We start from the raw sequence: 23,777 nt of genomic DNA on the forward strand, positions 1-23,777 counted from the left end.
TGGTGCTCAGGGGTTATTCCTGGCTCTGCGCTCATGAATCACTTCTGGTCAGGCTCTGGGGACCATATGGAATGCCAGGGATTGAACCCGGATTAGTTGTATGTAAGGCAAGTGCCCTACCCGCTGTGTCATTGCTCCAGCCCCAAACCATAGGTGGGGGGGGGGCGTCACACCTGGCAGCACTCAGGATTACTTCTGGCTTTATGCTCAAGAATCAGCTCCCGGCAGGCTTGGGGGAACCATATGGGATTCGAACCATCATCCTCCTACATGCAAAGCAAATTCACTACCTCCATGCTATCTCTCCAGCATTGAATTTTTTAAGGAACTCATTGAACCCCCCCTAATTTAACATCTAATTTATTTGACATATTTCAAGCTAGTCTAAATAAATCACTAGTTTCAACTAATCTCCAACTCATGACAATATCAATGACTGACAAAAGACACCTTGTTATATCATAAACTGGGACTATGATGAATATTCTTGGCTCGATTATGCAACAAAACCATTGCTCTCATGCTATTACTAATTATCCACGGTAGAGTAAAAAAGAAATGGTCTCATTTTCTATTTTCTAGACTTAGGAATGGTTGACAGTGTCTGATAAAATCTAAGAAATTCTGCCAATTCTCACATGCCTAGGCACAGGGTGGGAATGCTGATATTTTTAAAGGATAACATAGTAACCCCCAGTGTTATTCAGTATTAAAAACCTCCTGTTGGTTTTACCAAAAATGCAGATTCCTGGACGAAATTCTGTATCTATAAAATACAAAACCGGGGACAATAATGTTCATCTCTTCCTAGAAATTCAGGTCATTTGCACAAGTGGCCTTTTAGTCAAATGCTAACAAACAGGGAAGGCTGGGGGCCTTTGAGAACTTTGAGGTCAATCACACCTGGGACGAGAGTTACATCCTGTGGCTTTCTGGTTGCCCTTCATTGACTTAGGGGGAATTTTCCAAGATCAGCCTCTAAAATGCCTTTGAAGGCTTCAGACACACACAGATACACGTGTGCGCGCACACGAGTACATCTAGGTCATTCAGACAGCCTAGGTGCCTTCCCTTGCTCATTTACTATCATTTCCCAGAATCCCCTTTCTTTGTAGCCTTAGGAGGTCAACGGGGAGCCTTTGAGATCCACTGTGATCTGTGTGGCTGATAAAATATTTTATTCCATTTGCTGACAATTCACTTCACATTTCCCTTCTATTAAAGCGCAAGAGGAATTATACTTAATGGTCCTTCACCCCCTGCCGGCCCCCTCAGAGTTGAGAATGATGGGTAAGGACTTCCAAAGACATTTCAGGACCCCAGGAGTCTGAGTTCAGGTGTTGTTCAGAAAAGGGTCTTTAGAAGAGTTATAGGAGATTGGGGGTTACCTCATTCAATCCCCACAGCTAGGAACATTCACCTATGTCACGTTGATACTCTCATTATTGCAAGTAACTCTTGCTAGTGCTGCTTTCTTACCACTGCTTGGTAGAGCATTAGTAGGACTATCAGCGTGGTTACTATTACTAGCAATAGAAATCATCACCTCCAAAAACAAGAGACATGGACAGAGACATGTCAGGTCTTGTGTGACCACTTGTCACCTATGTTCATATTTCATCCCCAAAGTGAAGTCAGAGCAACAGATCATCATTTCTATTTCAGTAATTTCAAAATGTGGAGTCTTCAGTACTGTGGGGAATTCCAACTCCTTAAGTCATACAGGTTGTATTGAACATCCAGTACATCCAAATTGTCATAGCTAGGACTGGAGCAATAGTACAGTGGGGAGGGCATCCCATAGGGTTCCCTAAACACAAAAGTCATTCCTAAACTCAGAGCCAGGGTAATCCCTGAGCAATGCCAAGTGTGGCCCAAAAACAAACAAACAAAAAATATCCAGGGGCCAGAGAGATAGCACAGCAGTAAGGGTAGGGTGTTTGCCTTGCATGCAGCTGGCCTGGGAAGGACCCAGTTTGATTCCCAACATCCCTTGTGGTAACCCAGCCTGCCAGGGGCAATTTCTGAGTACAGAGACAGGAGTGACCCCTGGGGACCGCTGGGTGTGGCCTAGGTATCAGGTACTAAACAATCAATCAGGTTAAAAAAAAATTGCCATGATTGTGAGCCCATCCATCCCTCGATGCCTGGGAGTCCTCACCCAGAAGTCCTCACCTTGAGCAAGGGGACCTCTCTATTGCATCATAAATGAGCAGACCCTGGTGTGGGGGTTTTGTGTTTCTGGTGACTGTCAAGTGAGCAGATGCAACACTGCCCAGAGCTCCTGTGAAGTCGGCAAATGTTTCCGCAGCTCTGCATTTTGCTCTTCACAGCTGCATCTGCTGATGGCTGGCCCTGCACATGTTTTACTGGAGTTAAACCAATGCCGATGCAATATGTAGAGGCAGACAAATTTAGAAAAATATTTTCATAACCCCAATGACCCCTCGAGATGTATTTGAGAGGCGCTGAAGGAGGCAGGAGCCAGAGAAGCTCTTGCACCAACACAAGCTCCCACCGTGGGACCTGAATGAGGCTAAGATGGGGGCTGGGGAATTGCAGAGTTATTTCTGGATGTAGATCTTCTACTTCTTGGTTGCTCCAAGCTCTTTCTTAGAGGTTCAGGCTGGATTAAAGCCTTGGCTTTAGTTTCAACAACCTCACAATCCAGTTCCCCCTTCAAGACAAATGGTTTTGTCACTGGGAATAAGGATCAGCAAACTGAAGTCCTGATGTGAAAAAAAATGTGCAAATCCTGTGTTTTGCCCACACGTGGAGAGCCAGTACTGTGCATATAACACCCATACCTTCACTTCAGTTGTCTTCCTGCCTTATTGTCTACATAAACCCATGTAAGACACAAGTGAGATCTCAAGTGTGCAGAGACATACTTAAGTTCTCTCAAGCCTGATAAAGTGCCTTTCCTCCCCTCCTGGCCATCGATTCTTTCTTAAGAAAGAGATTTTTCCATTTCAGTCCACCACCTATTTCATAAATAACATTTCACAGGGACCTGGCCACATCCTTCCCTTGTAAATCGCCTTGGCTGTATTTCGCATAATAATGGCAGTGCTGGTTTGATAAGATCAAGATGGAAATATTTTTATCTAAGCCTTTACAGAAAATTTACAGGGCAACAAGGGTTTGGAGGGGCTGTAGGAAATGGGCCTTTGCCTCTTCTAGCTCCCCAGAGAATACTCCAAATCTTTATTTGTTATTTTTTCTTTATCTGTGGCACAAAAATAATTTTGTAATAAAGTAAAATGCTTAGTCTGGAAGCTTCTCTAACTGAGCATCATTTTGATCTCTTCAACCCACATTCTTTGACCTGGTCCTATATGCAGCCATGTAGACAAAAGTCTTTAGCTCCAACTCAAGTTTCCTCCATACTGGGTCATTTCTCCCCCTTTTCTAGACTGGTCTGAGGATTCTGCCATCCAACTCACCTTGACTTTGTCTGCAAGAAAAGACCCATCTTGAAGGCCAGGAAGACCAGTCCATGGTAGAAAGCTCACCACAAGTAGTGAAGCAGAATAGTTAGGGCAGATAAGGGGCCGCTATTATAATGATAGTTGGAACTTATCACTGTGGACAAAAAAAAAATGGGTGCTGAAAGATATAAAGTGATATCCATGATGCCCTTTCATTAACAATAGTGCAAACCACAGTGTCTAAAAGAAAAAAAGACACAGAGAGAGAGAGAGAGAGAGAGAGAGAGAGAGAGAGAGAGAGAGAGAGAGAACTATACCAGAGGCAGGCAATGGGTAGGGTGGGAAGAAATCTGAAGACATTGGTGGCAGGAAATGTGCACTTGAGAAGGATGGTTGCATTGTAAGACTGAAACTCAATAATGAACAATTTTATAACCACGGCCATTAAATAAAAAGAAAAAAAAACATTTTAAAATAAAAAATTTATAAAGCATTTAAAAAAAAAAAGAAAAAACGTATCTCCAAGTAACAACAGGAATTGTCTTTGATGAAGTTGTGCATGTTATTTTCAGTTGTTCAAATACATCTCGAGGGGTCATTGGGGTTATGAAAATATTTTTCTAAATTTGTCTGCCTCTACATATTGCATCGGCATTGGTTTAACTCCAGTAAACCATGGAACAGATGCTCATGGCATCCATCATAACCAGCACCAAAATCTACCACAATACCGAGGACTCTGGCTAACTGAATTAAGAACCAAGTAAAGGAAGGATGCACTGTGTTCCAGAGGTACTGGCCAGACACAGCCACATCTCTCTGAACTACAGATGATTCTATTGGGACTAAGCAAGCCTGGGACTTGATTCATCACCAAGCCAGCAGCCAAAGGGTTGCTCGCCGTGGTGGCCTGTGTGTGGCTGCCGGCCAGCACGTGGACAGACTTGCAGAGTAATTCAGCATTATTAGGTGTCAAATATAATTTATGGTTTAAATACAATGCCAGTTTTATAACTGCATTATCGCTAAATATGTACATCTGCAAAAAATATATATAAATCACAGTGAAAATTTCCACTTTGAAGGATGGAGTTTGGGATCAAAGTGCTGAGTCAATAAAGACTGAGTTGTCTTAGGGTGAAAAGGGGCATAGCACGAGGACCCCTAATTCGCCACAATACATTCGCCTCTTTCTAATGGTGTACACATTTGCAGCCTTCTTGGTGTTCTTCCTCAGTTTCCTCAATTTACACTGGGCCCCGATGCTTCTCTCTCTAGAAACCTGGGAGTTTTTGCCCAACCCTCACACCAGTCATTTCTCTCAACATCATAGAACTTTCAAGAAATGCCTAACCCATCTCTACGCTCAGTCCCTGTTACCTGGGTTTTCTACTTCTTGTTTATTTGCTTTTTTTTCAGCCCAAACTTTCAGAGCAATTTTTCCATCAAAAAAAATATATATACATATATATGGATCCATACCATCTTACTTTACCTACATGTGTTTTGTTTTTACCATTGTCTGCCAATGTATGGACTTTAAAGGTTGATTCTAATTTCTCATTAGAAACAAATGGTGCAAAGGACAATCATTTGGACACTTGTGACACATTGGCTTCACTGAGAAAATTCAGGGTCAATGGACAACAAGAAATTTTTTTTTAAATATGGAACACTTCACGAATTTGCGTGTCATCCTTGTGCAGGGGCCATGCTAATCTTCTCTGTATTGTTCCAATTTTAGTATATGTGCTGCCAAAGTGAGCACACAAGAAATATTTTTATAAAATTTAAAAATGAGTGACAATGATAGTTGGAAATGATCAATCTGGACAAGAAAGAACTGGATGCTGAAAGGAGATAAAGTGAGATGCATGATAGCCTTCAGTAATTGTGTTGCAAACCACAGTGTCTAAAAGGAATAAAAAAGGAAGAGAGAGAAAGAGAGAAAAAATTGCCTCACAGGCAGATGTAGGGAGGGAGAGAGGGAGGGAGGGAGGGAGGGAAGGAAACTAGGAACATTGGTGGTAAAAATATGCACTGGTGAAGGGTGTTGGACATGCTATGACTGAAACTCAATCATGATCAACTTTGTAACTGAAAAATAAACCAATATTTTATGAACAACTTTGCCACCATGGTGTTAAAAACTTCTTTTAATTTAGAGTATAAGGGTGGAGGTGAACCTTTATGGTAGAGTGGTAAAGCTAGCATATGTGAGGCCCTGGATTTGATCCCATCACTACAAAAATAATTAAATCTAGCCTTCAACATCTGTGATAGGCACAAATATTTATTCTATGACACCAAACAAATATCACCTCTTCCAAAAAGTCCTCATTGTTGCCTTTGGCAGAATTAATTACTCTTGCATTTCAACTACATCACGTTGGGATGAGTCATTTGGGGACAGCTCTTTTGCTGCAGTATAAGTTAGTATGCCTAAGCACCAGTTCCACACTATTGGCTGGTGTATCGGGCCCCATGCTTCTATGTCAACCCAATCTTTGACATAACATGTCTGCCACCCACATTTGCAATAAAGCCACGCTGCGATATGGATGGAACTAGAACATCTCGTGTTAAATGAAGTGAGCCATAAGAAGAATAAGCACAGTGAGATCATATATATATATATATATATATATATATATATATATATATATATTTACAAGAACTGGATGAGGAATTACAATGGTGTAAAGGGGTGTGTCTAGATCATCCTTGGCCCCAGAGTATAGGGAGAAGAAAAGAAAATGGGACCAGAGAGATAGCATGGAGGTAGGGCATTTGCCTTGCATGCAGAAGGACAGTGGTTCGAATCCCGGCATCCCATATGGTCTCCCGAGCCTGCCAGGAGCAATTTCTGAGCTTAGAGCCAAGAGTAACCTCTGAGCACTGCCTGATGTGACCCCATCCCCAAAGGAAGAACAAAAAAGAAAAGGAAGGAAGGAAGGAAGGAAGGAAGGAAGGAAGGAAGGAAGGAAGGAAGGAAGGAAGGAAGGAAGGAAGGAAGGAAGGGAGGGAGGGAGGGAGGGAGAGAGACAGAGAGAAAGAAAGAAAGAAGAAAGAAAGAAAGAAAGAAAGAAAGAAAGAAAGAAAGAAAGAAAGAAAGAAAGAAAGAAAGAAAGAAAGAAAGAAAGAAAGAAAGAAAGAAAGAAAGAAAGAAAGAAAGAAAGAAAGAAAGAAAGAAAGAAAGAAAGAAAGAAAGAAAGAAAGAAAGAAAGAAAGAAAGAAAGAAAGAAAGAAAGAAAGAAAGAAAGAAAGAAAGAAAGAAAGAAAAAGAAATTGAGTGGAGGTAGGGAGAAGAAATAGATGAAAAGTAACAGGGACAGAGGTCAAGTACAACAGGGCAGAGAGTAGAGCCAGGAATAACCCCTGAGAGCTGCCGAGTGTGACCCCCCCAAAAAAAAAGAATAGAGATGGGGCCAGAGTGATAGCACAGCAGTAGGGTGTTTGCCTTGTTAACTGTGGACAAACCTGGGTTTAATCCCTGGTGACCCAGATGGTCTACCAAGCCAGCAAGGATTTTTGAGCGCATAGCCAGGAGTAACCTCTGAGCATTTTGGGGGTGTGGCCCAAAAACCAAATAAATAAGTAAAATTTAAAAAGAAAGAAAGAACAGATAAATATTTAAACTATTGTAAACACTGAAATCATGAAATCCCAACTTTAGCAACCAAAGTGAACAAGGTGCCTATCAAGGTAGTTGACTGAGGGTTAAAGGGTAGGAGATAGAACCTGGGAATGGTGACAGAAGAAAGCTGACAATGGTAGTGGGATGAATATTGGAACATGGTGTGTCTAAAGCCCAGCTATGAATAACTTTATAAATCACGATGCTAGAATAAAATAAAATAAGTGAAGATACAGAATATAAAAGGAATCATGCAGGTGCTAAGCTTTAAGAATGTGGTCTCTGGGTATTGGAATAAAGACAGGCCCTCAGATCAGTGAAATAGGCTTGAATACTCAGAGAATGTTCCCCAGACATACAATCACCTAATTTTTGATAAAGGAGCAAGAATTCCTAAATGGAGCAAAGAAAGCCTCTTCAACAAGTGGTGTTGGCACAACTGGCTAGCCACTTGCAAAAAATTGAACTTAGACCCCCAGCTAACATCATGTAGGAAGGTAAAATCCAAATGGATTAAAGACCTCGATATCAGACCTGAAACCATAAGATATATAGAACAACATGTAGGCAAAACATTCCAGGACATTGAGACTACAGGCATATTCAAGGAGGAAACTTCACTCTCCAAGCAAGTGAAAGCAGAGATTAACAGATGGGAATATATTAAGATGAGAAGCTTCTGCACCTCAAAGGAAATAGCGCCCAGGATACAAGAGCCACCCACTGAGTGGGAGAAAACTATTCACCCAATACCCATCTCATAAGGGGCTAATCTCCAAAATATACAAGGCACTGACAGAACTTTACAAGAAAAAAAATCTAATCTCATCAAAAAATGGGGAGAAGAAATGGACAGACATTTTGACAAAGAAGAAATACAAATGACCAAAAGACACATAAAAAAAATGCTCCACATCACTAATCATCAGGGAGATGCAAATCAAAACTATGAGGTACCACCTCACACCACAGAGATTGGCACACATCACAAAGAATGAGAACAAACAGTGTTGGTGGGGATGTGGAGAGAAAGGAACTCTTATCCACTACTGGTGGGAATGCCACCTAGTTCAACTTTTATGAAAAGTGATATGGAGATTCCTCCAAAAACTGGAAATCAAGCTCCCGTACGATCAAGCTATACCACTCCTAGGAATATACCCTAGGAACACAAAAATACAATACAAAACTCCCTTCCTTACACCTATATTTATCGCAGCACTATTTACCATAGAAAGACTCTGGAAACAGCCAAGATGCCCTTCAACAGACGAATGGCTAAAGAAACTGTGGTACATATACACAATGGAATATTATGCAGCTGTCAGGAGAGATGAAGTCATGAAATTTTCCTATACATGGATATACATGGAATCTATTGTGCTGAGTGAAATAAGTCAGAGAGAGAGAGAGAGAAAGATGCAGAATGGCCTCACTCATCTATAGGTTTTAAGAAAAATGAAAGACATTCTTGCAATAATAATTTTCAGACACAAAAGAGAGGAGGGCTGGAAGTTCCAGCTCACCTCATGAAGCTCACCACAAAGAGTGATGAGTTTAGTTAGAGAAATAACTACATTCTAAACTGTCCTAATAATGAGAATGTATGAGGGAAATGGAAAGCCTGTCTAGAGTACAGGCAGGGGTTGGGTGGGGAGGAGGGAGATTTGGGACATTGGTGATGGGAATGTTGCACTGGTGATGGGTGGTGTTCTTTACATGACTGAAACCCAAACACAATCATGTATGTAATCAAGGTGTTTAAATAAAATAAAATATATTTTTAAAAAAAGAATGTGGTCTCTGAAGCTATGGGCAACCCCTAGCCTATCTATCAATGCCACCTCATGCCCCTCTATCCACAGATGCAATGTCATAATTTTCAGCATCAGAGAGGGAGCAGGCGGTGTAAGATCACACAGTTTCAGCACATCCCTAACTTCTAATCCCAGTCTCCCCAACAGTACCAGCCTGCCCGTTCCCACTTGGCTAGACTTGTCATTTCCGTGACTAATTGGAAACATGTCTGTCTCATTTTATGATGAGAAAGGACAGAGGGGAGCCTCGTTGTCACCGCACAATTTATGAGGTCATGGTTAGATTCATTACTGGAAGATCAGTGAGTAGCATTAGTGACCCAAATCCAAGCAGATAAAAACAGCTTTGCCCCTTGTTGAACATCTTGTCTGAAAAAAAATTGATCAATTTCCCCTTCTCTGGCCACAATGCCTCAAAGGGTCATATTTAATGATCATTCATCCCGGTGTGAAGTGACCCCCCAGTGATCCAGAGAGGACTGTGGAAATTGCACTCTAGCTCATTTGCCCACGTTCACTCCCTCACCCATCTCGCACTCATTTTATAAGCTATTCAAGCTGATTCCTCTATTTTTACCATGTGGGCACAATCCAATACCTTCGTCTCATTCAGCGTGTGCCTGGAACCCAGCACTTGATCAGAAATGCTTATTGAAACAATTGAATGAAACTTCATGTGTAAACATGTCATTGAATGTTAAAAGCCACTTGGGGGGGGGGGGACATAATCATAGACTCAATATTAAATCCCCTATTTTGTGTGAAAATATGACCAGGATGAGTCATTGGGTACTTAAGCCTTGATCTTTAGCTAATTGTTTGGGGGGGGTTCCCCTGATTTCTTATCATTTTCCCCCTTCTTTTCTCCTGAGTAGGGAGATGAATTCAGGCTATTAAATTTCTGAAGAAAGAAAAATAAGAAGTAGAATGTTACGAAGAAAGAATGTCTAGCTCTTGCACTGAATGTCCTTCTGCATGACAGAAAACCTTTCAAAATAATATTGAGGGTCAAGTTATCTGTCAGGGAAGCACCTGACCCAGGTTCTCCCCAAAACAGTACCAGGTCTCAGGCTGAAATCTGATTTCTCAGAGCTGATGAAGAGATGCTGAGGGCAGCCCCCAATTCAGAGTCTGTTGAAGGGAAAGAGAATTAAAAGCAGCTGCAGTGTCCCCGGGTGAATAAGTGAAGACCTTGAGGGCGAGAGAAGTCTGCTCACTTGGGAAAATCACCCAGTGAATTAGTATCCAACTTGGGCTGGAACCCGGATAGGCGGACACACATTTGAGCATGTCATTTCCTCTCCCTAGCGCACAGGGCCCAACTAAGTTCTCAATATTAGCCTTTAGCTTCAAGTATGTGTCATTAAACACCTTGGCTTGAGGAATATTTGAAGTCATATCATTCTTTCTTGAAAGAAACTAGCATAAGCATTAAATGCTACACAACCACTTCTGGCCCCTATCAGCCAAAGGCCAAGAGCATTGCTCCTCCATGGAGGACCAGTAAGTGTCTTTTGACATTGACTAATCCCACTCCCCTTGACTTGACATTGGAAGCCCACAGTAAGGGAGGGGAATTGGTGATGAATAGAGCCATTGGACTATCATAGACATAACAGCTCTAGATTACAGTGAAGAGGAAGTCGAATCTGTTACTGAGATAGATTTTGGGGATGTGCCCTAAAAGCTATGTATGTACCCCAACCCCTATACTGTCTATTTCTTTAACTGATTGGGGACTGACGAGAGTTTCAGTCACACACACACATGTGCTCAGGGGCTCTATGTTTAGTGGCAAGGCTTCAGAGATTCTATGCAAGACTGGGGATCAAACCAGGACATCAAACCCAATGCTGTGTGTGAGTGGCTCTTCTCCGGAACACAAATATAGAATTTTCAGTAATAAGCTGGTCCTAGGATCTCTTGAAGAGCCTAGAAAACTAGAACTTCACCCACCATTTTTTATTTTTCTTGATTAAACCCAATATTTCCTGATCATTAGAAAACCAATATGAGTTGAGGATCTTTCTAGAAGTTGATGATGTGACTGGAACAATCTAAAGACAGCACTTGCTGCCAGTGCTGTTTTCATCAAAAATTTACCTTCCTTCTCAGACCTCAGCCACCTGGCAGCCTCCATCATAGCCCAGAAAACCGGAGGGAGCAGAAAAATTAGGAAAAGAGATAATGACTCAGGTTTATAAGTAAGAACAAGGTCTAGAATCTCTTATTTAGAGCCCTAAAGACCTGGATGAAATAAGCAGAGAGGGGGTTCTGGAAGAGAGGCTTCATCTCTATATAAGTCACCATAGCTATGACTCAACTATACTGAGGCACTCGAACCTTTGGGGTTCAGAGCTTACTTCTGGCTTGGAACTCAGGGATCTCTCCTAGCAGCACTGGGGGACCCTCTGCGGTGCTGGAGATCAAATCAGAATCGACTGCATGCCAGGCAAGCATCTTATGCACAAAACTATCTCTCCAGCCCTCATATGTTTGTAAGTATGCTGCTCAAAATGGATGCTGTCTGCCTGTTCTAGCAGCCCTAAAATCCTAGGACCCCCTGAGAATGGGCTCACAGTGTATCTTCATCCTGATGTCACCCCAGTGGGGTGTCTAGGGTAGATCCTTGGGGCCCAGTGGCCATTGAGATTCAGAGATTAATTCCTCAGAGAGACTGTGGTCACACATGTCTAGTTGGCTGTAATTGGGTCTGGGTTTGCCTGCAGCGACTTGGTGTTTATGATGGTTATTACTTTGTTTCTGTCTGTGAAATGTCAACCTGAAATTCCTCTTCTACGATGCTTTTTTTTCGAGAATGATGGGCTCCATCAAGGATGACACAGAATCAAGGAACTGTGCTAGCCTGGAATGTTCCTCCCTAAATTCAGCTCTCTGACAGATGTCAGGCTTTCATCTAGATTGAAGGAATGGAGAAAGAGATGAGGGGGCCTTCCCCCCGAGCACCTTCCTTCACAGTCACCCTGGCTTCTAAACAGGGATGGAGAGAGGATGAGGAAGCAGAAAGCTCAGAGGCGAGAAGCTCTGGGGAAAGGAGGCTTGGCTTGGACTTGGCATCTGTTGCTTGCTAGTTAGAGGAGATTAGCAGAGGGCAAAACTGGGCACCAGAAACCCTGTCTGAACAGCAGGGGACCAAGCAGTGCCCAGCTCAGGGTCCAGGCTCAAATGCTGATTCAGGGGAGCAGCTGTGAACTGGGGGGGGGGGGGTGAAGAGAACTGAGACTTCTCACAGCATTAGCTGTACTAGCATCTGGGATCCCTTTTCTCAATTTAAGTGGAGAATAAAAGAAAGATTATTCTGTATCTGGCCCTTTTATTCTGACTGACTTTGCTCAACAGGATACCCACTGGTTAAATCCATGTTGCTGCAAATTGTATGATTTGGCTCTTAGAGCTGCATAGTGTTCCACTTTGTAGATATACCATAACTTTGACCCACACAATTGAGGTGGGGTAGGTGAGAGGAACCAGTGGGGTGGGGTTGAAGTCCTTGTGAGAGGAAAATAATTGAACTGGGGATGGGGATGATGTTAGAATTATGTCCATGAGAAAAGTTATTTTTTAGAAGATAGAAAAGGTTATTGGAAAGTTGAGGAGAAGGAAGAAGGAACGGCTCGTGTGGGAAGGAATTTAGCATAGGACCAAGTGGAGAAACCATTTTTAATAGTATTGTAAGCAAAAATAATAGTCATCATCTTTTTAAGAGTCTAGGGGAATAATAGTAAAGGCATTTGCTCTTGGCCACCTGGTCTCCCCAGTCACAAGTTAGTTTCTGGGAACCCTACTGAGTGTAGCTGTAACCCTGAGAATCCACAATGGAAAATGACTTTTACCCCCCTGCAGAATCTGCAATGGGAGGCAACCACTCTTTATTTTCATTCCCTTCTGCAGAAAGCTCTGGGTTCAGAGAATTAGCCCTAACCTGGAGTGAAAGGGTAACTACCCCAAAGGATACGAAGAGCAAGAAGAGGTGATCTTGGGAGCTTGCATGCTTTTCTCTTCTTTGTCTTTGTCTCTCTGCGTCTTTCTCTGCATCTCTTTGTGTCTTTCTGTTTCTGTCTCTATCTGTCTCTCTCAATCTGTCTCTGTTTTTGTCTCTGTCTGTGTCTGTCTGTCTCTCTCTGTCTCTCTCTCTGTCTCTCTCTGTCTGTCTCTGTCTCTGTCTCTCTGTCTCTCTGTCTGTCTCTCTGTCTCTGTCTCTGTCTCTGTCTCTGTCTCTCTCTCTCTCTCTCTCTCTCTCTCTCTCTCTCTCTCTCTCTCTCTCTCTCTCTCTCTCTCTCTCAGTTGACCCAAGAGAGGCAGGCGGGCAGGCTGACCAGCCAGAAGCTGCCATGACTTTGTCCCAGTTCTTGTGGTTAATCGGAATAAGGCAATGTTTGAGCCAAACAGCAAATGCAGCCCGGCAATTAGCCCTCCTTTCTCTGGGTAGGACTATTCTGCTGAATGATTGCCCTCTGTGAGCCAAGCAGAGGATGGAAATATCCCAAGGCGAAAGCGGGCAGGTGCTTTGCAAGGTGAAAGCAGGAAAAGATCCTTGCTGGCTTAGATCTGCAGCAGCAGCAGCAGAAGGTCACCCTCTGGGTGTCTCTTGCAAGGCCCTGGTGTGTTTGCCTGAACACGTCTGCCAACATGCCGGATTCATCCCAAAGCAGGAGCCCTGCAGAACAATGACCCCAACTTTGAAACAGGGCTTTCTTACAGCACAAGTGGGAGAACTAACACATCACAGAGAAAACATCTGGAAAATGACAGCTGGAATCCAAGGCAGTATAAACCATCATAAATTAAGAATTCTTCTCCTAAAGTGATATGCATGATACCCCTTCAGTAACAACATTGAAAACCACAGTGTTTAAAGGGAAAAAGTGTGTGGGGGGGGGGGAGAGAGAGAAAAAAGAAGAGAAACAGAAGTAGAGAGCAAGACAGAGAGAAAAGAAAAATATCTGCCCTAAAGGCAGGCAGGTGTGGGTTGAGAAGAGAAACTGAGGACATTGGTGGTGGGAAATGGGAGTTGATGGAGAGCGTTGGATGTATATGACTAAAACTCAATCATGAACAACTTTATAACTATGAAAAATAAAATTCTTCCTTTATTGAGGGGTTGAGAGGGGCTGTCAATCAATCCAATGTCTTTCAGGTCTGAACTCTCAGATCCAGACCCAAAACCAAGGATTTAAAAGAATGAGCAACATTGAAGAACAGGCCCCAAGTAACCAAATTAGAAACAGAAGGGGAAAAACATTTTATCAGGATTAGGAAATGGAACCCTGGGTTTGTGCAGGTTTGGCTCTATGGCTGCCAGGGATGCCTTTGCAATTGTCAGGCATTGGGGCCAAAGCACCAGGCTTCTGTTCTCTCCACCAGCCTTTGGCAGGTGCCATTCAAGTGGACGGCAAAGATGCCAGATGCATCTGGCTTTCAGAATAGAATCTTGGGGCTCTCCAGCTTGCCAGAGCAGCCTGTGAAAGTCAAACCTGTGACTATATGTCTGCAATTTCTAGGCTAAGGCTCTGGCCCCAGCTGCAGAGCAGGTGTGGATGTTGGGACTCGGGGTCCCCGACTTGTTGGCATATATTCCAGAACTGAAAGTTGGAAGGAAAGAGAAATCTCCTGAGCTCACAAGGGCATCTTTGAGGACACCTCAGCCTTTCTTTTCCGAGCCAAGGCTGTGACGCTCGCCTAAGAGCAGGAAGGTTTGAAAGCCCATCCATTTGCATACAAATCGTCCTTTTGTTCCTTTCTTAGCCCAGCTCCCGCTCATTGTTTTTAGGACTTTCCTGCTGATTCCCCATAACCTTCGTCCTTCTGTTTTCTGTTGCCTCTTTTTGTTTTTTAATGGCCTGGATAGGAACCTGAATTTTCCTCTGGTTTGAGAAATAAATAAACTTTCTGCTTTAGATGGTGCAAGTCGAAGCCCACCAGACAATTAAGGAACTGATTCGATTCGGGCTGTTGCAACCAGGAGAGCATTTACGAATGAGAGAGTCTGCCAAAAACGGAAGGGCCCCCATAGCTCTAAGGCCAGGCACCAAAAGATAGGGAGTCATTAAAAGGAATGGAGCCCACCCCCCACCTTTTTTTTTGTCTGTGTGTGTCTTGGAAAAAGAGCTGCAATGGGGCTTAGCTTGAAAGGAGCACGAAATAGAGAGGTCCAGGCATAATCCACACTATTCATATCCTCATAGTCATAGCAGATACACCCAGAATTTGAGCCAAAACCCCTTGAGAGGACTCTGACCAGGGACAGTGAAGCCTCAGCACCATTCAGGTGCCATGGTCCCGCCAGCCACTGGAGATGGAATTGGGCGACTCCATTCAGTCCTGAGCTCCAACTCTTGTCTGAGAAGGGCTACAGATTTGGCTGGATCCCACCCTTTACCCCCTATACATTTTGTTCTCAAGTTTTACCAATTCTAGGTTGAGTTTGTAACTGGTCTTTCCTAGAGCTCTAGGGGACCCTGGCTCCAGGGAAAGAAGCTTAGGGCAGGAAGAGAGAAACTGGACATGGATGCTGGTCTGTGTGCCAGTGGGACTAGATGTAGACCTTGATCCCTTCTGTATAACAGATTTTTGGATGAGGCTTTCTAACATTCTGCAATTGCCCAGAGAAGGAGGCCAGTAGAAGAGAGAATTGAGAGACTCTTGTTAGAGAGAGCACAAAAGAGAGAGGCAAAAGCCAAGCTGAATGGACATTGTGGCCTTTGGGCTGGTCCATTTTCTTCCCTTTCTCATCTCTGTCACCCCAGTAGCAATCACATGGTCATGTCAGGCTCACACCCCACCTGGGCACATTCAGAATCAGTAGAACCTACCTAGGATGGGGAAGAAAACTTTTCCAGCATTTCAGCACCTCATCCTCAGCACAAATGGGTTCCATCAATCAGCAAATAGCTGGTGAGGGGCAGGGCCAGAGACACCCAGATTTGCTGGGGATCCTCCACTATCCCTTTTATCTTCCTCTTCCTTGAGTGATTTGCTTTCCTAAATGGCATTTGACATGGGTCCCACTTCCCCCTGACCAAAGGTGTCACTTAATCTCCAGGGTACATGTGGGTCCTTGTTCTTGGGTTTTCCAAGAAGGAGGCTGTGCAGAAACAAAAACTTCTTTTCCATTTCCCCCCCCCCCAAAAGGTTTAAGAGAGAGCAGGGGGTAGGGGAAGATGTTTTAATTCTGTTTTCATTTAAATAGCTGTGAGAATTGGGAACTCGAGAGAACCAATCATTTGGGGCGAGTGGAATTTTCCTGGTAAGGGGAAAAGCACACCAAGGCCTGGAATGTACACATTTCTTCAGAAATGTCACTCAACATCTATCTCTTCCTGGGATAGTGACAAACGCTGCGTGTTCCTGTCAAAATGCCAGTTTCCAGTCCCGGCCTTAATAATAAAAGCCAGATCCAAAATCCAAGCGAGAAATTGCAACTTTGCCAGCAAAGAGTTTATCATCTCACTTTATTTTAAGGTACCAGGCTACCTCTTCAAACATGACTATTTTCTCTTAATTAATATGTATATAATGATTTTAATCTATTCAGATTGAACTAAAATTCCTTCCCAGAACCATTTCGGTTCACACATTTTGGGTTCATTTTCTAAAATAAGATTGTTTCGAGGCTTCAAAAATAATTCAGTACATAGAATACCCATTCGCACATTGCTGGAGATAATTTAGGCTTATGTTATTAGCAATTACAGGACACCAAATCAGGATTCTGTTCAAATAGGGGCTTGCAATTATTTATTTTGATGAGTAATATAGTATCCCCTGTTTTTTTCTTTTATCTCCTTGACCTCTCCCTTCACTCCTGGTCACTCTCAATGTTCTATGCAATGACTACCTAATTAGTAGGATACAGATGTATTCACCTGAGTCCAGTGCAATAGCACATTGGGTAGGGTGTTTGCCTTACATGCAGTCTACTTGGGCTGATCCCCAGCATTTTATGTGGTCCCCCAAGCATGCCAGGAGTAATTTCTGAGCACAGAACCAGGAGTCTCCCCTGAGAGCCACCAGTGTAGCCTAAAACAAGATTAAAAAAAAAAAAGTCTTCACCTTAGATTTTCATTCTCCCAACAGACGCCAAATTCAGTGATAAATTTTTTTTGTTTTGTTTTTTATTTTAAATTCAGTGATGATAAGATGCATTATCTGGGAGCTCAGATGTCATAGATATAGATATCGGGATTGGTGGGATCTCAGAAGGCTACAGGGCTTGGGGGGATTCCAAAGAGCTGGGAGGAAATGGACTTCCAGAAAGCGTCTCTTGGGGATCCAGCTATGAACCATGCACTGTGCTGACCATGTTCTCTTGACACCCCTTTACCAATGGGAAAATAAAGGCTTGCCAACATCTCCTGAACCCAAAGGACAGAGTCTGTAAATCAGCAGGAAATAGTGTGTAAGCTCTGAAAAGTCCCGGCTGTTCTGGAACATTCTTTTTTTTTTTTTTTTTTGGTTTTTGGGCCACACCCGTTTGACGCTCAGGGGTTACTCCTGGCTATGTGCTCAGAAATCGCCCCTGGCTTGGGGGGGACCATATGGGACGCCGGGGGATCGAACCGCGGTCCTTCCTTGGCTAGCGCTTGCAAGGCAGACACCTTACCTCCAGCGCCACCTACCCGAGCCCATGTTCTGGAACATTCTATGCCTGCTCACACCCACACTTCTCACCTGGTCATTCCAAGTTTTCCCTCTAATGTCACCAGAGGTCTGGAAAGGGGGTCTGGAGAGATGCCCATGCCCTGAGGGTCATTCCTTTCAGCAGCCCCAGAGGCATGCAGTGTCTCTGGGAATGGAGAGAGGCCTTTCCCTGGGCCTCTTGATGCTCACAGACACTACAGGTTCTTTCCTTAGCAATTGTGCATTCCATGGTGGAAACCAAATATTCCTCATTTAATGCCAGAAACTGCAGCTGTGGCCTCTCAGTCCTTTCCTGGACCCCCAAGACCTATGAGCAATGCCTACCTCAGGAGGTCTCCCCAGCCTCCTCTCCAACCAAGTCCAGAGCTCCCAGGTGCACTCACAGACTTGACAGACTGATCCTGTCCAGCTAGAACTCACTGTCCTGGCATCTTCCAACAGCAGCACCTACCCTTGCAGATGTGAAGACAGAGCAAGGGAAAGAGAAAAACAACATGTTTATTGAACGCTAGAGTAAGTCCATGGAAAGTAAACTTTCCATCCTCATATCCCGAGTCTCCCCCAAACCAAAAGTGGCTTAAAGCCACACTGTACTGCCCCACTAGGATCTATACAGAGTAGTGAGAGAGAAAGAGTAGCCACCCTAGCCAGCAACTTGCAACCCAGGTGTCCCCACTGCCCTGTCCAGCCCTGCATGGTGACCTCACTCTTGTCTTTATCATCACGAGCAGTTTCAGGCTCATTTCTTGTCCTCCAGGTAATCCACACAGGTCCAGGATCTGATTGGCCACACCAGGGTACCCTCCTCCTGCGCAGCTCACACCCTTCACCCCTGCAGAAATCACACTCTTCACCCTCTGTATTCTCTGGAGAGCTCACACCCTTCATTCCTGCTCCTTTCTGCAGAGCTCACACCCTTCACCCCTATACCCTCCTGCCTCTTGGCAAATACCCAACATGTTTGCCTACAGGGATTCTTAATATTTTTTTTCCTGTTTTGCTTTTTGGGTAGTGCTCAGTGCTTACTTCTGACTCTGCACTCAGAGACCACTTCTGGTGAGACTCAGAGGATCACATGGGGTGCTGGAGATCACATGCAAAGCAAACGCCTCCCCCACTATACTATCACTCTAGCTCTCCAGGGATTCTTGAAACCTCAATGCACGCTCAAGAACTTTGACTCCTTAGATGTGGCCATGACCATGGCTATGGGCCTCTCTGTCGCTCTCCATCTAGGAGACCTGGACTGGGAAGGAAGCATTTTCCATAACTCTGGGAGCATCTGGAGGGGGATGGACCACAGCCTGGAACAAAGGCTGCCAGAGGTGGGGGGCAACCACCCTTGTCTCAGCTCCATCCATGCTGCTTCTTACCCTCCCCATGAGCAGTGACGTCGTCGTCATCGGGTGCTCCTGGAGAACCCCGCACCCCTCCCACCCCATCCCTGCAGAAACATGGCGGCCCCATCAATTTGCCTGTTTGTTCCATGACCCACTGTTCCCGGGTTAAGCAGTTGCTTTGTCTACATTTGTCAGTCGCTACAAGCCGCTCCCTGCCACTATTGATGAACGTCCGCAGCCGAATCTGGGAGCCTTGAATAATGGATAAAGGATCCAACATGCAAAGGCTTTCTCCCTGGGAAGGGAGGGCGGTGGGGGTGGGGCGAAGGAGGGCGATATGTTTTCTCTGTTGGAGCGCCTTCATTTACAAAGCGTATTTGTCAAGTCTTTTGCTAAGAGTAATGCCGCCGAGCAGCCTCCCATCATTCTTGTTAATGGGACTGTCTCTGTGTTACAGTAAACAGCCATAACTCTTCCGGGAGCCAGGGTGCAGCAGGCAGGGCTTTCTTCAGGATCCAATTAAGGGTGTCTCCAATTTGCCAGCAGGGATCAGGAGAGCCGTGACTCAGCCACGGGGCAACCTGGGTATGGCAAGGCATCCCCCCTGGCCTTAGGGCTCCTCCCAACCTCCTACCTGGGAGTCTACAGCCTGGATAGAGACCCCAGACAGCCTCGGTCCATCCCAGATCACTCAGTCATGCCACTCTTGTGTCCCAAATTGTTGACCTGGTAGTCAAGGTCTTTTTGGACTCTTGGTGACGAACAAAGAAGCTCCCCCAGCTCAACCCAGCCAGGTTGTACCATCTTGGACACGTTCCTTAGCCTCACTGAGCCCTGGTCTCTGAAGTGAATGAATCAACAGCTGAGGGCCCTTTATTGGCAAGGTTGCTAGAAGAATGTATTCAGATAGCAAGGCATGGTGGGTGACCGCCGCCATCAGCCCCTGCTCCTTGTTTCCTGGGGCCTCACACATGTCCCAAATCCCCTTTCTTGGGGGCTTAAACCACTCCATATCTATTTTCCATACTTGGACTCAAATCTCACCTCCCAACAAATTTTGTCCATGAGGCTCCTCTCTCCATTGATAATTACTAAGATGGAGCAAATTGGAGGCTGCTCTCCTAACTTCTCCCTGGAGGTGTCCTTTCTCCAGAGAGCACGGGCAAGAATTTGGGGAGATGCAACAAAGAGCCTAGATTTTTTTGTGGTTTTTGGCAAACACCTGGCAGTACACCTGGCAGTACTCAGGGGATACTCCTGGCTCCATGCTTAGAAATTGCTCCTGGCAGTCACGAGGGACCATATGGAACACCGGGATTCGAACTGATGACCTTCTGCATAAAAGGCAAACGCCTTACCTCCATGCAATCTCTCCGACCCCAAGCCTAGATGTTTTTGAGCAGCAGCCTTTGCAAACACCACAGCCATCTCAGAGTTGTCCCCCACAGCTCTAGTTCCAGGAGCTCCCAGTGGGTGCTGGGATAAGGGTGAACAAGGGGTCCAAGAAAGTGAATTATAGGCACCTCATTATGACTGAGTCTCCTGGTAGGAGAAGAATTCTGGTTCATGTGCAACCAATGGGGGAGCTTCTGTGCAAAACACTCCTCCAACTTCCTGTGAGATCATCCTCTAACTTTCTGTGGGGTCAGTCTTCTACTTTCTGCGGTGTCAACTTTCAACTTCCTGCAGTGACAGCCTCCTACTTCCTGAAGGGACAGCAAGAGCCTGAGAACCTGGAGCTTTGAGGGTTTTTTGCAGTGGCGACACAGGATGGAAAAGAGAACACCTCTTCTCAGAAGACAAAAGAGGAAGATGGAAAAAGCCTGCATCCTGTTGAAACTCTCCTGCTTCCCAACTAATCAGCCCTCCCCCCACTCACCGCTCCACTGCGGAGGCTTCATCACTAGTGTTATGAACCACTAGTGCCTATCATTTCTTTGTAGGGTGAAGAGCAAGGGGTTCTTCTCCCCTTGCTGCCCAAAGTACCACCATGTCTAATAGGAGAGTCCAACATGCAAAGAGAAACAAAGACTTGAGTAAAGAGGGAATGGGGAACCAGGAAAATGCACAGAGCATAAGGAGAGTACCCATGTGCAAAAAGCAGGTGTCCTACAAGGTCAGCAGAAAGAAGAGAGAGAGAAAGAGAGAGTATATGTGTGTGAGAAGAGTGGGGGAGTGGAGCAGCAGGAAATGGAGGCTTAATGTTTGTATAAATTGAAAGAAGGAATCTACTTGGAAATGAGAAAACGCAAGATTAAAATGGAAAACACAGCCCCAGAGCTATTAATACCCACCAGATCCAAATTGAAAAATAAAAGCACTGGGTGAAGCATATAGTTCTCAAAATGAATTCGTGTCATAAACCATTACCATCAGCTCTACCTTATTACGGGTAATTCCGGAGAGGGGTGCAGAGTTGCGTAGGCGCATGTCTGATTGGAGCTCAGGGCAAGCTCTGCTTCATGCCACCCCATTTTCCTCTCCTGGGGAACCCCTGGACATTTCCTGGCTTCCCAGTGGAGCCCCCTTCATGTTCTTTCCCCAGGGAAGAATGGAGGAACCACAAATGCTACTGCCCAATAGTGCTGGTCAAGAGAGCTTTGGCAAAAATCTATTCCCTCCCTAACATCCTCCACGTAGGTGTTGATTGGCATCAATAAGAAGTACTTTGACTTTGATGTACCATGGTGGTTTCAGTCACTACCACAGGGAGGATGGAGGAGTTCCCACAGGAGCTGAAATATTCCCATCATTTCTATTCTCCCACCAGGCATCTCTGTTTTAGGACTCCTGAACCCTAAGTAGACCAAACTATTGGGGTAGTCACTGCTGGGGAATAGGACAAAGACAGGAGATTCAATGCATCATCTTGCCTGTTATCCCTGCAGCTTCCTTATCACCTCATAGGGTGCAGGCCATGGTGTACCCCATGAGTTGACTAATCAGAGTTGCAAGAGCATTTAAACACCCAGAAGCATGGGGGGGGGGGTTCCTCACAGCTCTTAAATCACCATGGCCTCGCTCCCTATGAAGAGAAAGAACTTGTTCTTTGTATGGCCAAAATGCTTGGGGTCTGTAAGGCAAAAGAAGAGAAAAAAATAGCACATGACCTGTGACCAAGTTCTATTCATGAATGTGTCAGACAGACCATGGTCATTAGTATGGAACCTGGTGTAGAAGCAACTTCATCGTGAAACAGGAAGAGCTTGTACTGCCCTCCCAGGGCACTCAAGGCAGACCATGAAACAGTGGTGACAGTTCACCTTCAAGGACTAATTTTTTTTTTGCATTTCTCCATGATTCCTTCACCCAGTTTCTCTATATTTGATTGCCAGAGTGTCAGGATCTCTGTGAGCAGATTGGCAATGAACACATCTGTCGTCACATTACTCCTAGCTCCTCATCTCTCTGGTAAGAACTAGAACAAATTCCTTAGTGGGTCTCGTTGCTTCTGCTTCTTCCTCACTCCACAGAATTTCCTTGCAGAGCTCAGAGCTTGATTGAATCCGCCCACAGATCAGACTCATTCACAGGAGGACCCAAAACCTCATCTGACCCCCAGAGTTGGGTATCATCTTATCCCATCTCAGAGTTTCCCCCTTTCCTTCCATACCTTTCTTCCCCATGTCCTCTCACCTGTGAAGTCAAGGCAGATAGAACATTTAACATGGCCTACCACAGAGCATCATACCGAAAGGGGAAGGCAAGCCCTGACTGGCTCTGAGAGGATAGAAAGCTCCTAAGCCAGCAGCGAGCTTCATTTTCCTTGAGGGTGTGCCCTTGCTTCTCCTTGTCTTAGCCAGCCATGCTACTCAACATGTACACACGCACACATTCATGCACGGGGCACTAATAGACAGCAGATATGCTAGATTAGCCCCAGGAGAACTAAGAAGCACACATGTCATTAGCAGCAAATGAGAACTCCTTGTGGAGAGTGGAGGAGCATATTAAGAGAGTGTCACAGTCTCCCCAAATCTTCCTCATCCCCCTTCTCTTAGAGGGTCTACCCTGGAGACTAGAGACCACTTCTTTTTTCCACTGACCTAGTCCAACTACTTTCTCAAGGCCATTCTCCATATTGGCTGGCCTTGCCTTCTCCTCCAGCATAAGGAGCCATGGTCATCCATGTTCCTGGACCCCTGGTTCAGTGCCAAGGAACTCATGCACCTTTCTGCTCTAGTCTTGACTTGAATGCCTGGGTTGAGGAAAGGGGGAAGTAATTTAAAATTTAAGAATAGCCTATTTAAGAATAGCCTCGAATTAGTGGCAGGTCACCTATCATCAGCTTTTGGCATGGACAAGTTCTTGAGAACTCTCTGTAACTGCCCCCACCAAATGTTATGTCCGATCCATACTTTAGGAGTGCCTTCACATTCTGAGCATCTGTTCCAGCTTTGGGGACTACTTTCTATTGGGAAATTCCTTCTGATCTCCTAACACAGGTTTCTTATTGGGGAAAACTCAGAACAAGACTAAGTCTATTGCATCATGACTGAAAGAAGACAGCATCATGTTAAGCAAAATAAGTCACAAAGCTGAGTTTTTAGTATATAGAGGCATTAATAATATTTCTCTTTGATATTTTGTTCCCCTGCTTGCTTTTCCACCTACAAATTTCCAGGTTGGGGGCGCTGTTCAGATCCAAATAAATAGGTGATGAGCTGGGAAGTCAGGGTTTCTTTGGGCAGTTAGTTATGAGGCTCTTGGATTTTGGAGCTGCTGACAGACTGACAAAGGATTCTGTGTTCGACCTTTCCACCTCTTTTACCCTCTTATCTGTATGGATTATTTGCTGTGGGTAGATACTACCAGAATCGCTTCCTCATCCTGGGGGGACAGGGGATTGGGAATCGCTTTCCCATTCTGGGAACTCTTTGGGGATCAAGTC

The 23,777-nt window shown here is 44.7% G+C and overlaps 1 protein-coding gene and 1 non-coding gene across 3 annotated transcripts in view; both read right to left on the reverse strand.

The window, feature by feature from the left end:
- CARHSP1 (calcium regulated heat stable protein 1) overlaps positions 1-23,777 on the reverse strand; it is a 1,067,514-nt gene that overhangs the window by 731,428 nt on the left and 312,309 nt on the right. The gene's annotated exons all lie outside the window — the stretch shown is intronic.
- LOC126003058 (U6 spliceosomal RNA) lies at positions 5,093-5,199 on the reverse strand. The gene has a single exon (XR_007493602.1). It is a non-coding gene; the product is annotated as a U6 spliceosomal RNA (small nuclear RNA).

Source organism: Suncus etruscus, chromosome 2, assembly GCF_024139225.1.
Source record: "Suncus etruscus isolate mSunEtr1 chromosome 2, mSunEtr1.pri.cur, whole genome shotgun sequence".
Classification (NCBI taxonomy): Eukaryota; Metazoa; Chordata; class Mammalia; order Eulipotyphla; family Soricidae; genus Suncus; species Suncus etruscus.